The following is a 13,725-nucleotide window of genomic DNA, read 5'->3' as shown; positions in this document are numbered from 1 at the left end:
TATTGTCCCTTTTATTGTCTACTTTTATTTATTTATTTATTTATTTTTGAGATGGAGTCTCGCTCTGTCGCCCGGACTGGAGTGCAGTGGCCGGATCTCAGCTCACTGCAAGCTCCGCCTCCCGGGTTCACGCCATTCTCCTGCCTCAGCCTCCCGAGTAGCTGGGACTACAGGCGCCCGCCACCTCGCCCGGCTAGTTTTTTGTATTTTTAGTAGAGACGGGGTTTCACCGTGTTAGCCAGGATGGTCTCGATCTCCTGACCTCGTGATCCGCCCGTCTCGGCCTCCCAAAGTGCTGGGATTACAGGCTTGAGCCACCGCGCCCGGCCTTTATTTATTTTTTAATTAAAAAAGATAGACTAAGGTTCCCTAACTAGTTCTCCAGACATTCAACTTTTCTTAAATACCTCCAAGTTCAACTCAGCTGGAATTTTGAGTGCTGCTGAGTACACTTACATACTTGCCTCGTTTTTCTCTTTCCTATATGTTTTACTAACTGGCATTTCAGCTTATGAGTCTCTCTTTCAGAGGAGGTTATTTCAATAGCACTCTGCAGCTCCGCTGCCTTTTTGCAGGTATTGTACTGTCAAGTATAGCCTGCGGGGGTATCAGGAAGCATTTGGGTATTTATGTGGCAGAGGTGCAACATTGACATATTTTGGGGGATGCCAACTTGATGTGGGGAAGTGGAATATTCGTTGGAAAGGGTAATAGGCCTGAAAAGCATATTTGGTAAAAGGTTTTGTTATCTTTGGGAAATCTCATGTACAAACACTAGAAAAGTATTATGTCCCAAGGGCTTTATGTGGCACAATTCTGGTGACAGCATATTTTCCTTGTATATATTGGTTCATTAAGCTCAAACCAACCTCATAATTGCATGATTGTGACAAGATTAACTGAATGGACAATCCAAATGGCCAAAAGGTCAAATGAGGGTCCCTCTGTCTAATAATAATTTTATTCTTCTGTTATTTTTAGGCTGGCTTAGAATGTGTATTGCAGGCTTGCAGAGGATTGCTTACGTTTTGTTCCAAGACTCATTTATTACTACTGTGTGGGCCGAAATGTGCACAAGTTACCAAATCCAGGCACAAAGTAGAAGATTAATCTTCACAGGAGAGAACAAATCTTATTTATAAGAAATCTTCAAAGGACAGAAAAATGCAAAAAATATAACACACACCCATGAGTCAACATCCAGAACTGATCATTGTTAACATTTTGACAAATTTTTTGCCTTTCCTATAAGAAATAAAATATTACAGCTGGGCATCATGGCTCATGCTTGTAATCCTAGGACTTTGGGAGCCCGAGGCAGGAAGATTGCTTGAGCCCAGGAATTCAAGACCAGCCTGGGCAACATAGCAAGAACTCAGTCTCTATTAAAAAATGTTTTCGATTAAAAAAAAGAAAGAAAACATTACATTAGTCACTCTTAGAAGGTACAGAAAAAAAAATTACAAATACAATTGAAGCCCCCTTGCATTCCCCTCAATCCCAGTCCAAATCAATTACCCTCCCAGTCTCTTCAGAGGTAACAACTTTCAGGAATGTAGAGTATATCCTTCCAGTGTGTTTTCTTCCACATATGTGTGTGTCTGTGTGTGTACATTTAAAAAGAGAGAACATGAAGATGCTATTAGTATGAATGTATGTGTCCATTTAAAAATGTTCCATCTTCCAGTGCCCACAGAGGAGAAAACAAAATAAATAAATAAAATGTTACATAAGCAGTACATAATCTATAACTTGCTTTTCATTCAACAGTATGATCTTTTTTTTTTTTTTTTTTAGACGGAGTCTCTCTCTGTCACCCAGGCTGGAGGGCAGTGGCACGATCTCGGATCACTGCAAGCTCCGCCTCCTGGTTCACGTCATTCTCCTGCCTCAGCCTCCCAAGTAGCTGGGACTACAGGCACCCGCCACCATGCCCAGCTAATTTTTTGTATTTTTAGTAGAGATGGGGTTTCACCATGTTAGCCAGGATGGTCTCGAATTCCTGACTTCATGATCCTTGGCCTCCCAAAGTTCTGGGATTACAGGCGTGAGCCACCGCGCCCAGCCAAGAGTAAATTTCAAATGTTCTTACCCCCAAAGTAAGTATGTGAAGTGACACATACATTAATTAGCTTGATTTAATTATTCCACAATGTATACATCTATCAAAATGTCAGCTGGGTGCCATGGTTTATGCCTATAACCCCTGAACTTTGGAAAGCTTAGGCAGGAAGATCACTTGAGCCCAGGAGTTCGGCAACACAGTGAGATCCTGTCTCTACAAAAAATTTAAAAATTAGCCGAGTGTGGTGGCATGCACTGGTAGTCCCACCTACTCAGGAGGTTGAGGTGGGAGGATCACCTGAGCCCAGGAGGTCGAGGCTGCAGTGATCTGTTATTGCACCACTGCACTCCAGCCTGGGCAACAGAGTAAGGGAGTCACAAAAAAACCTTTCTACTAATCACATTATCCCATGTAAGCACTTAGATAGATGGCTCATTCCACTTTTCAGGCTCAAAATAAAATACTTCTAATGCTGACATCTTGACTTAGGTGACTTTTCCCAGGTACTCACCACCAAAGATCTACATACAAGGATTTTCTGCCGTCCCTCTGATGTTGTGTCCTTGCTTTGACTACAAATAAAACAAAGAACATTAATTGAGTATAGTCGCAGCAACCTTGAGTTTTTGGCTGAAAATTAACATGTATGCAAGAACTCTTGAAATATCAAGAAACTGCTTTGGCTGGGCACAGTGGGCACTTGTAGTCCCAGCTACTCAGGAGGCTGAGGCAGGAGAACCACTTTAGCCCAGGAGTTGAAGACTATATATATAGTGCTATGATGGTACCTGTGAATAACCACTGCACTCCAGCCTGGGCAACATAGTGAGACCTGTATCTAAAAACTAAACAAAACAAAAAGAAACTTCTTTGACTTTTCTTGCACAGTTGACTTGAATTTTGTGCATAGATATTTGGAGTAGTTAAAAAAAAGATTCTGAAATATACTCCTAGATATCCCTTTCCATTCATATTAAACTTACTTATTTTACATCATTTTATTTTATTTTAAGATGGAGTCTCACTCTGTTGCCCAGGTTGGAGTGCAGTGGTGCAATCTCAGCTCATGGCAACCTCCACCTCCCAGGTTTAGAGATTCTCCCACCTCAGCCTCCCGAGTACCTGGGACTACAGGTGTGCACCACCCATCTGGCTAATTTTTGTATTTTTAGTCCAGACAGGGTTTCACTGTGTTGGCCAGGCTGGTCTCAAACTCTACACCTCAGGTGATCTGCTCCCCTCGGCCTCCCAAAGTGCTGGGATTACAGGTGTGAATCACCACGCCCAGCCAAACTTAATTATTTAAATCTAAGTTGTTAGCTGTTAGATGAACCGTTTGTAAACTAACAAACTCACCATTCTAACAACAGTAACATTTAAAATTACTATTAATGAAAATTCTAAATATGCAAACTGTAATTTCCCAATGAAATAGCTAGTTTTTTCTTACAAAACAAAATAGAAAAGTATCACATACAAGAAACTCCACATCTTGACCATTTCTACCTTGCAATATATATTCTTGACTCACTCTTTTCTGTTAGTGCCAAAGGCAACACTGACACTCTTGCATAATCCAAAAGGTGGTCCAACATTAATGCTCTCTGGAAAATAGTTGGGATGAGAGCAAAGCTGAATCATCATATCACGTTACAGTGTCTCAAAGTATCAAATAGTAAAACTGCGATTGCCGCACTCTCTGGATATTTCCCCAGTGGTGCCTATCTTGAAAAAGCAAATTCAGGAAACATGAAAGAAAGTTATTGGGTTTGGTTTGGTTTTATTTGAGATAGGGTCTTGTCATGTTGCTCAGGCTGGCCTCAAACTTCTGGGCTCAGATGATCCTTCTGCCTCGGCCTCTGGAATAGCTGGGACTACAGGCATGCACCACTGAATGTGACTTCTCATATGGTAATTCTATTTTAAATTTTTTAAGAACTCTGTATGCCATTTTCCATGGCAGCTGCACCATTTTACCTTCCCACTAACACTTTACAAGAGTTCCAGTGTGCCTCCATGTCCTCGTCCTCACCAACACTTGTTATTTTCTGTGGGTTTTGTTTGTTTGTTTTAAAATAATCATATATACTTTTATTAGGTGTATTTTATTGGGTCTTATTCTCTGACAAATATATAACAACTCTTCATCAATCCAAATATTTGGTTAGTTGGAACACCTACAAATAATATCCAAAGAAAAGTAAGTAGCTTCTCCAGCATGGAAGAAAAGGTCAGAACTAATATCTGAAAATATGCAATTAATGGAAACTACATCCAAAGATTATAGTGAAACAAGGCAATCTATATGCAATGAGCTGATTATTTATGGGATTAAGCTGACAAGGATTTATATCTGTTTTATTCAGCTTTTGTTTAAATAATAGCATTGTACATTCTCATAAATGTTATTGTATACTATTATATATTATAACATGTTTAAAGACATTGAACTAACTTTTTCAACTGTTCTTGAAATTTTATGGAAATAAACATTAGAATAAATGTTGTGAGCCAGGCTCATGCCTGTAATCCCAGCACTTTGGGAGACAGGTGGGAGGATAGCTTGAGGCCTGGGTGAGAGACCAGCCTGCGCAACATGGCAAGACCTGGTGGCTAAAAAAAAAAAAAAAGTAAAAATTAGCCAGACATGGTAGCATACACCTCTAGTCCCAGCTACTCCAGAGGCTGAGGTGGGAGGATCACTTGAGTCCAGGAGTTTGAGGCTGCAGTGAGCTATGAACACACCATTGCACCACTCCAGCCTGGGCAACAGAGCAACAAAGCAAGGCCCTGCCCCTCCCCCACCCCACCAAAAGAAAAAAAAAGGTGTGTGTTCACTGATACTCAAGAAATTTATAGATTTTCCTATCAAAATCAGTAGGCTCCATTAATTTATAGTAATTTTTGTGTTTTAAAACTTACATAATACTAGCATGTACAGAATTTAATTGCCCCTACATCCTTATAAGTTAAATATTATTGAAAAACTTAGGTACAAACATCTGCCCAAAGACATATATTTAATAAATGGTTAGCTGAAATTCAAAGTTAGGTGCTCTCTTTCCAAATCCCTACTTCTTTTCACTCCTCCATTAGAGAACATAGTTCTGTTTGAAGAAGTGCGGTTTCTTTTCTTTTGTGTGTGTGTGTGTGCGTGACAGGGTCTCACTCTGTCACTCAGGCTGGAGTATGGTGGCATGATCATAGCTCACTGCAGCCTCAAACTCTCAGACTCAAGCAATCCTCCCACCTCAGTCTCTCTAGTAGCTGAGATGACAGACGCATGCCAACACGCCTGGCTAATTTTTTTTACTTTTTGTAGAGACAGGGTCTTGCCATCTTGCCCAGGCTGGTCTCAAACTTCTGGGCTCAAGTGATCTTCCTGCCTCGGCCTACCAAAGTGCTGGGATTATAGGCACGAGCCACCACACCCAGCCAAGTGCAGTTTCTTTTTTTTTTTTTTCTCACATCTTTTTAGGTCTCTGAACACCCAGGACACATTTATTTCAAATAAGGGCTCAATTAATTACATTCCAGACTTGGTCCCTGTATAAGAAGCTAAAACAAACACAGGATGCCAATTCAGCACCCAACACTGAAAAGTCAACATGAAAACAAGGCATTGTCACACACAGAGATGACGGAGGTCAGGAGTAGAGTTTGCATCAGAGACTTAGCTTAGGAAAGGAGACAGCTGTGGATAAAGGCAGTGCCAGGCTCTCTACCCCTTTTCCCTGCCTGCTATGCTGAGGATCTCATGAGATGGGTAGAGATGCCCTCTAGATCTTCCAAAACCACTGGGTTTTGTGAATTTTTTGAAAAAGGAGTGACTCCCAAGTTCTGTTAACAGTCTTCTAGCACCTCACTTAAAAAAAAAAAAATGCAGCCTGGCACAGTGGCTCAAGCGTGTAATTTCAGCAGTTTGGGAGGCCGAGGTGATGGCAGGGGTGATCACCTGAGGTTAGGAGTTTGAGACCAGCCTGACCAACATGGCGAAACCCTGTCTCTACTAAAAATACAAAAATTAGCCAGGCGTGGTAGTGCGTGCCTGTAATCCCAGCTACTCAGGAGGCTGAGGCATGAGAATCGTTTGAACCTGGGAGGCAGAGGTTGCAGTGAACGGAGATCACACCACTGCACTCCAGCCTGGGTGACAGAGTGAGACTCTGCCTCAGGAAAAAAAAAAAAAAAAATGCCAATCTGGACCTCTGTCTCATAAGAGAAATAATTTATCATTCATATAATGATTGTTGATGGCAAATTCTGATTATCTGTAAGAATTTTGACAGGCTAGGTGCATTGGCTCACACCTATAGTCTCAGAACTTTGGGAAGTCAAAGTGGGAGGACTGCTTGAGCCCAGAAGTTCAAGACCAGCCCAGGCAACATAGTGAGACCCCCTTCTCTTTAAAAAAAATTTAAAAATTAGCCGGGCATGGTAGTCTCTGCAGGTACTTGGGAGGCTGAGGTAAGAGGATCATTTGAGCTTAGGAGTTCGAGGCTGCAGTCAGCCTGTCTGAAAAAAAAAAAGAGTTTTGAAATAAGATCTCCATGTCAATTAGACATTTTTATTCCTGGCTGATAGCAGGAATAAGCTACATATATATTCAAAATATGTTGAAAAAATGATATTTGAATGAATACTTATGAACTGCTAGTTACATATGGTTGGCAAATTTAAAGAATCAATCTAAGGCATCTAACATTAAAACTTAGTAAAACTGGCCGGGCATGGTGGTTCACGCCTGTAATCCTAGCACTCTGGGAGGCCTAGGCAGGCAGATTGCCTGAGTTCAGGAGTTCGAGACCAGCCTGGGCAACATGGTGAAACCCCATCTCTACTAAAAATACAAACAAATTAGCCAGGCATGGTGTCGCGTGCCTGTAATCTGTAATCCCAGCTACTCGGGAGGCTGAGGCACAAGAATGGCTTGAACCCGGGAGGCAGAGGGTGCAGTGAGCCGAGATTGTGCCACTGCACTCCAACCTAGGCAACAGAGCAAGACTGTCTCAAAAAACTATAGAAAACCCCTGCTAACTCAAAAACTTACTTTGGAAATTTATGGAGAGCACAGTGGTTAAAAGTATGGGTTTGAAATTAGAAAGATCAGGCCTTGGACTTTTTTTTTTTTTTTGGAAATATCAACATGAGGCCGGGTGTGGTGGCTCACGCCTGTAATCCCAGCACTTTGGGAGGCTGAGGCGGGCGGATCACAAGGTCAGGAGATCAAGACCATCCTTGCTAACACAGTGAAACCCCGTCTCTACTAAAAATACAAAAAATTAGCCGGCGTGGTGGTGGGCGCCTGCAGTCCCAGCTACTCCGGAGGCTGAGGCAGGAGAATGGCGTGAACCCGGGAGGCGGAGCTTGCCGTGAGCCAAGATGGCGCCCCTGCACGCCAGCCTGGGCGACAGAGCGAGACTCCCTCTCAAAAAAAAAAAAAAGAAAGAGATATCAACCTGAGGGCTTAAATTTGGGTTCTACTACTTGTCAGTTGTCTTTCTAATTTCAAAGTCCATGCTTGAGCATATTGCTAATCCTAATATTCTTTTTTTTTTTTTTCTTGCTCTGTCACCCAGGCTGGTGTGCAATGGCGCGATCTCAGCTCACTGCAACTTCCGCCTCCCAGGTTCCAGCAATTCTCTTGCCTCAGCCTCCCAGGTAGCTGGGATTACAGACGCGCGCCACCAGGAGCAGCTAATTTTTTTTTTTTTTTTTTTTTGAGATGGAGTCAGCCTCTGTCTCCCAAGTTCAAGCAATTCTCCTGCCTCAGCCTCCTGAGTAGCTGGGATTACAGACCCCCGCCGCCATGCCCGGCTAATATTTGTACTTTTTAGTAGAGACGGGATTTCGCCATTTTGGCCAGGCAGGTCTCAAATTCCTGACCTCAGGTGATCTGCCCACCTTGGCCTCCCAAAGTGGTGGGACTACAGGCGTGAGCCACCGCGCCCGGCCTAATTTTTGTATTTTTAATAGAGATGGAATTTGACCATGTTGGCCAGGCTGGTCTTGAACTCCTAACCTTGTTATCTGCCTGCTTCGGCCTCCAAAAATGCTGGGATTACAGGCACGAACCACTGCGCCTGGCCAGATTCTTTACCTGTAAAAAAAGGAACAATCATACCTACCTTTTAGCATTTCTGGGTGACTTAAATATAAATAATGATAGGCTTAGCACACTTCTTGGCACAAAGAATGTGCCAATATGTTGTAGCTATTATTAGTACAGAACTCAGGATCATTTCTCTTGGCATCAGTTTCTACAGAATAGTCCTATTAATGTTGGAAATGTAGGTGATTAAGTTGAATCCACACTGACACTCTGACATAACCTGGAATTACATCTTTTAATAATCCTTAGGATCAGTTGGCTTATTTAACACTTGTCTCTAGGGTACAGAAAAATGATAGTTATTTGAGCTTTCTAAATTTAGCATGCCAAACCAATAAAAACTTACCAGTTATCCAAAAGAGATTGTGATAAGGTTTTCTATTACTCAGAACCATTGACCAGTTACTTTTTTTTTTTTTTTTTTTTTTTTTTTTTTTTTGAGATAGAGTCTCACTCTGTTGCCCAGGCTGGTGTGCAGTGGCACCATCTCGGCTCACCGCAACGTCCACCTCCCAGGTTTAAGCGATTCTCCTGCCTCAGCCTCCCAAGTGGCTGGGATTACAGGCACCCATCAGCACGCCCAGCTAATTTTTTGTATTTTTAGTAGAGAAGGGGTTTCGCCAGGTTGGCCAGGATGGTCTCAAACTCTTCCTGACCTCAGGTGATCCACCCTCCTCGGCCTCCCAAAGTACTGGGATTACAGGCATGAGCCACCTGCCTGGCCGACCAGTTACTTTTGCTTGCACCAAGTTCAGCATTCTCACTCCTAGATGAAAAGCAGTATCAAAGCACTTTTGGTTGCAAATGATCGACATTCAATTAATATTAGCTTAAGCAAAAAAGAATGTATTGACCTCAGCGTTGCCAGAGCTCTGCTTCCTTCTGTGTGCTGGCATCCATCTGCAGATGGCTTCTTCCTGAACAGCCTGATGTTAGGACCATGCGCCGCTTCAGGCTCATGCAGTTCTTTCAGTTTGAAGGCCCAAGGGAAAAAAAGCTCCTTTCTTTCTTAGTAGCTACAAATCTCAGATAAATAAATTTTAAAGATGATTCTGGCCAGGCGTGGTGGTTCACGCCTGTAATCTCAACACTTTGGGGGGCCGAGGCGGGTGGATCACGAGGTCAGGAGATCGAGACTGTCCTGGCCAACATGGTGAAACCCCGTCTCTACTAAAAAATAATAATAATAATAAAATTACAAAAATTAGCCTGGCGTGGTGGCGTGCACCTGTAGGCCCAACTACTCAGGAGGCTGAGGCAGGAGAATCCCTTGAACCCAGGAGGCGGAGGTTGGGATCGCGACACTGCACTCCAGCCTGGGCAACAGAGCGAGGCTCCGTCTCAAAAAAACAGAAGATTCTTAGTTCAGAGTAGGTGGGGCACTGTGGTCATCTCGCGAGAACCACATGGCCAGGGGAGGGGCGATTCCCCAAAAGGAAATCAAGAGCTGATTCCTGACAAAAAGGAATGGTGGGTGGGTTCAAGGAAATGGTAGGGAGGTTCATCCCTGTGAGGTTGGCGGGGCGGGGCGGCTAGGAGGGTGGCCCTGAGGTTTCTGGGGGGTCGCGGACGGGATGCCCAAGAGGCGGGACACAGTAAAGTTTAGTTTCGGAGCTTTATTTGCACCATCCCTAAGTTTCCGCGGAGTACTAATTGAATTAACCAGTTTTCTGTTTTCTTCTGTCCTTCATTTGTTTTAGGGGAGGGTTTGGAGAGATGTGCCTGTGCCTGCATTTGGCGTCCTCTCTTCTTTAGCTGTTATAAGCTCTGAGCAGTCCCTTTTGTATAGGGAATCGTGTTAATTTTTATGTGCGCCCAGAGCGATGTACCTTTTGAAAGATATAGGTAAGCACTAAAGTACTTTTTTTTTTTTTGGCATAAAATGGATAAATTTGGATATCACAAAGGCTGTATAATTGTGTTCATGTGTTCCAGAGCCTTTTTCCTATTTCTCTAATGGGGAAGATTATCAAATAATGAGGAATATAAACGTAAGTGTGCATGCTGTCAATGAAACAGGGAAAGCAAAGGGAGCGTGTATTCCACTTCCCGACTTTGAGATCTGTAAAGTAGATATTTACCCAGGAGTACAGTACCTTTCTCTTTCTCTTTCACTTTTATATCACATTCTTTACTATTTAAAAATATATATTATTCTAGTTAGAACAAATCATATCTAAATCTAATAGCACAACAGGGTAACTAAAGTCAATAATAATTTCATTGTACATTTTTTTAAAAAAAGAGTATAATTAGATTGTTTGTAACACAAAGGATAAATGCTTGAGGCAATGGATACAACATTTACCATGACATGATAATTACACACTACATGCCTGTATCAAAATATCTCATGTACCACATAAATATATATACCTACTATGTACCCACAAACAATAAAATTTTTTTAAAATTTTTTAACAGGTATGGTAGAGTGAGCAGAAAAAACAAAAGATGCCCGGCTGGGCACAGTGGTTCACACCTGCAATCCCAGCACTTTGGAAGGCTGAGGTCGGCAGATCACCTGAGGACGGGAGTTTGAGACCAGCGTGACCAACATGGTGAAACCCCATCTCTAGTAAAAATACAAAATTAGCCTGGTGTGGTGGCGCATGCCTGTAGTCCCAGCTACTCAGGAGAGTGAGGCTGGAGAAACGCTTGAACCCAGGAGGTGGAGGTTGCAGTGAGCCTAGATCACGCCATTGCACTCCAGCCTGGGCGACAGAGCGAGACTCCATCTCAAAAAAAATAAAAATAAAAAAAGATGCTTGCAGCAGATAGTTTGGGTTGGATGACCCGAAAACAAAGACTTCAGCATGGTCATCTTGACATCTATTAAAATATGCATTTATGCCAGGCACGGTGGCTCACACCTGTAATCCCAGCACTTTGGGAGGCTGAGGTAGGTGGATCACCTGAGGTTGGGAGTTCGAGACCAGCCTAACCAACATGGAGAAACCCCCATCTCTACTAAAAATACAAAATTAGTCGAGCATGGCGGTACATGCCTGTAATCCCAGCTACTTGGGAGGCTGAGGCAGGAGAATCTCTTCAACCTGGGAGGTGGAGGTTGCGGTGAGCCAAGATCGCACCATTGCACTCCAGCCTGGGCAATAAGAGCAAAACTACCTCTCCAAAAAAAAAAAAATTTTATTTCATGAAACCATATACAAATGTTTCAAAGGGGCATTGGGGTGGCCATTCTTGACTCATGAGTATTCTGTATGCTAACTAAGCTCCACATATGGTAAACATCTGCCAAAAAAAAAAGTTATCCTCATATGTTCTGCATCCTAAGCAATAAAGTGTGTGCATGATTACATGAAAAAAGGGAAAATTATCTTTCCATATTGAAAAAGCAAATCAGACCACTAATAAATAATAATCATATACAATTACATGAAAAGTAACAAAGGAAAATGTTTCTTCATATTAAAGTAGCAAATCAGGAAATTAATAAATAGTAGTCTAAGAGTTCTTCATAAAATTTTGCCAATTTTGGCCCAGCGTAGTGGCTTATGCCTATAATCCCCGTACTTTGGGAGGCAGAAGCGGGCAGATCACTTGAGGTCAGGAGTTCGAGACCAACCTGGCCAATAAGATGAAACTTCGTCTCTACTAAAAATACCAAAACTAACTGGGCACAGTGGTGGATGCCTGTAATCCCAGCTCCTTGGGAGGCTGAGGCAGCCGAATCGCTTGAACCCAGGAGACAGAGTTTGCAGTGAGCTGAAATTGAGCCACTGCACTCCAGCCTGGGTGACAGAGCGAGACCCTATCTCAGAAAATAAGTAAATAAATATAAAAATTTGCCAACTTCAAAATAAAAACAAAAGTTAACATTATAGAAATAATTTCCACAATACTGAGGAAAAAAAAAAAGGAAGACATTGGCATTATTTGCATTTGCAAATCACTATTGTTGGCTGAGTCGATTTTTCTAAGTGAAACAGCATCATGCTTGCAAGAAAAAATAAGTTATTATAAATATTTTAAAATATGAAAAGGAAAATTCAGTGTTCTTTGTTTAATCCCAATGCTGAAAATGACTTTTTAAACTCCTGATTTTATTCTTCAACATTTTGGCATATAAGTGAGTAGAATACTGATGCCTCTCAAATTAGAAGATTCTGAGATTTCACTGGGCTCCACCAATATGATCTCATCTTTCAGCTTGGTTATGTTCCAAATCTAGGAGTGAGGGCAAGTATATGATCAGGGAGGAAAAAAAGGAAATATTTACAAAAACCCCAAAAAACACAACTTTTTTTTTTTTTTTTTTTTTTTTTTTTTTTTTTTTTTTTTGAGACAGTTTCATTCTCGTTGCCCAGGCTAGAGTGCAATGGCACGATCTTGGCTCACTGCAACCTCCGTCTCCCAGGTTCAAACGATTCTCCTGCCTCAGCCTCCTGAGTAGCAGAGATTACAGGGATGCGCCACCACACTTGGCTAATTTTGTATTTTTTGTAGAGACTGGGTTTCTCCATGTTGGTCAGGCTGGTCTCGAACTCCCAACCTCAGGTGATCCGCCTGCCTTGGACTCCCAAAGTGCTGGGATTGCAGGTGTGAGCCACTGCGCCCAGCCCAATACAACTTTTTAAAACTCCAGTAGAAATCTGTGGTGAAGCCAGGTGTGGTGGCTCACGCCTCTAATCCCAGCACTTTGGGAGGCCGAGGCAGGCAGATCACCTGAAGTTGGGAGTTCAAGACCAGCCTGACCAACATGGAGAAACCCCATCTCTACTAAATATACAAAATTAGCTGGGCATGGTGGTGCATGCCTGTAATGCAGCTACTCGGAAGGCTGAGGCAGGAGAATAGCTTGAACCCGGGAGGCAGAGGTTGTGGTGAGTCAAGATCGAGCCATTGCAGTCCAGCCTGAGCAACAAGAGTGAAACTCCATCTCAAAACAAAAAAATCCATGATGAAAAGAAGATGTATACATAATACATATACATACATGTGTGTGTGTTTGTGTATTCCCTATGGGAGTACACAATCCAAACAGGGCATAATCATAGAATATGGTGAAGAAGTGAGAAAAAAGAAGTCACCCTTTGCAATGAAAACACCAAAAAGAATGAGATGAGCCATATGAAGATATCTTCCCTAGAGTGGACACACCCAAAATTTGAAACCTTATAACTAATAACGCTAGGGTGTCTTCCTAAATCACTAAGATATTGCATAAAAATCTCATCTGGAAGGCATCAAATTCAAATGTTAACTAATTAATATATAATAAACTGGCCGGGTATGGTGGCTTAGGCCTGTAATCCTAGTACTTTGGGAGACCAAGGTGAGTGGATTACTTGAGGCCAGGAGTTCAAGAGCAGCCTTGACCACATGACAAAACCCCATCTCTACTAAAAATAAAAAATTAGTTGGGCATGGTGGTGCATACCTGTAATGCCAGCTACTCGGGAGGCTGAAGCACAAGAATATCTTGAACCTGGGAGTCAGAGGTTGCAGTGAGCCCAGATCACGCCACTGCACTCTAGCCTAGGCAACAGAGCAAAAGTCCATCTCAAAAAAGAAAGAAAAGAGA

This window comes from Rhinopithecus bieti, unplaced genomic scaffold, assembly GCF_001698545.2.
Source record: "Rhinopithecus bieti isolate Rb0 unplaced genomic scaffold, ASM169854v2 scaffold_41619, whole genome shotgun sequence".
In the NCBI taxonomy this organism is placed as follows: domain Eukaryota; kingdom Metazoa; phylum Chordata; class Mammalia; order Primates; family Cercopithecidae; genus Rhinopithecus; species Rhinopithecus bieti.
This window is presented reverse-complemented; position numbering follows the sequence as displayed.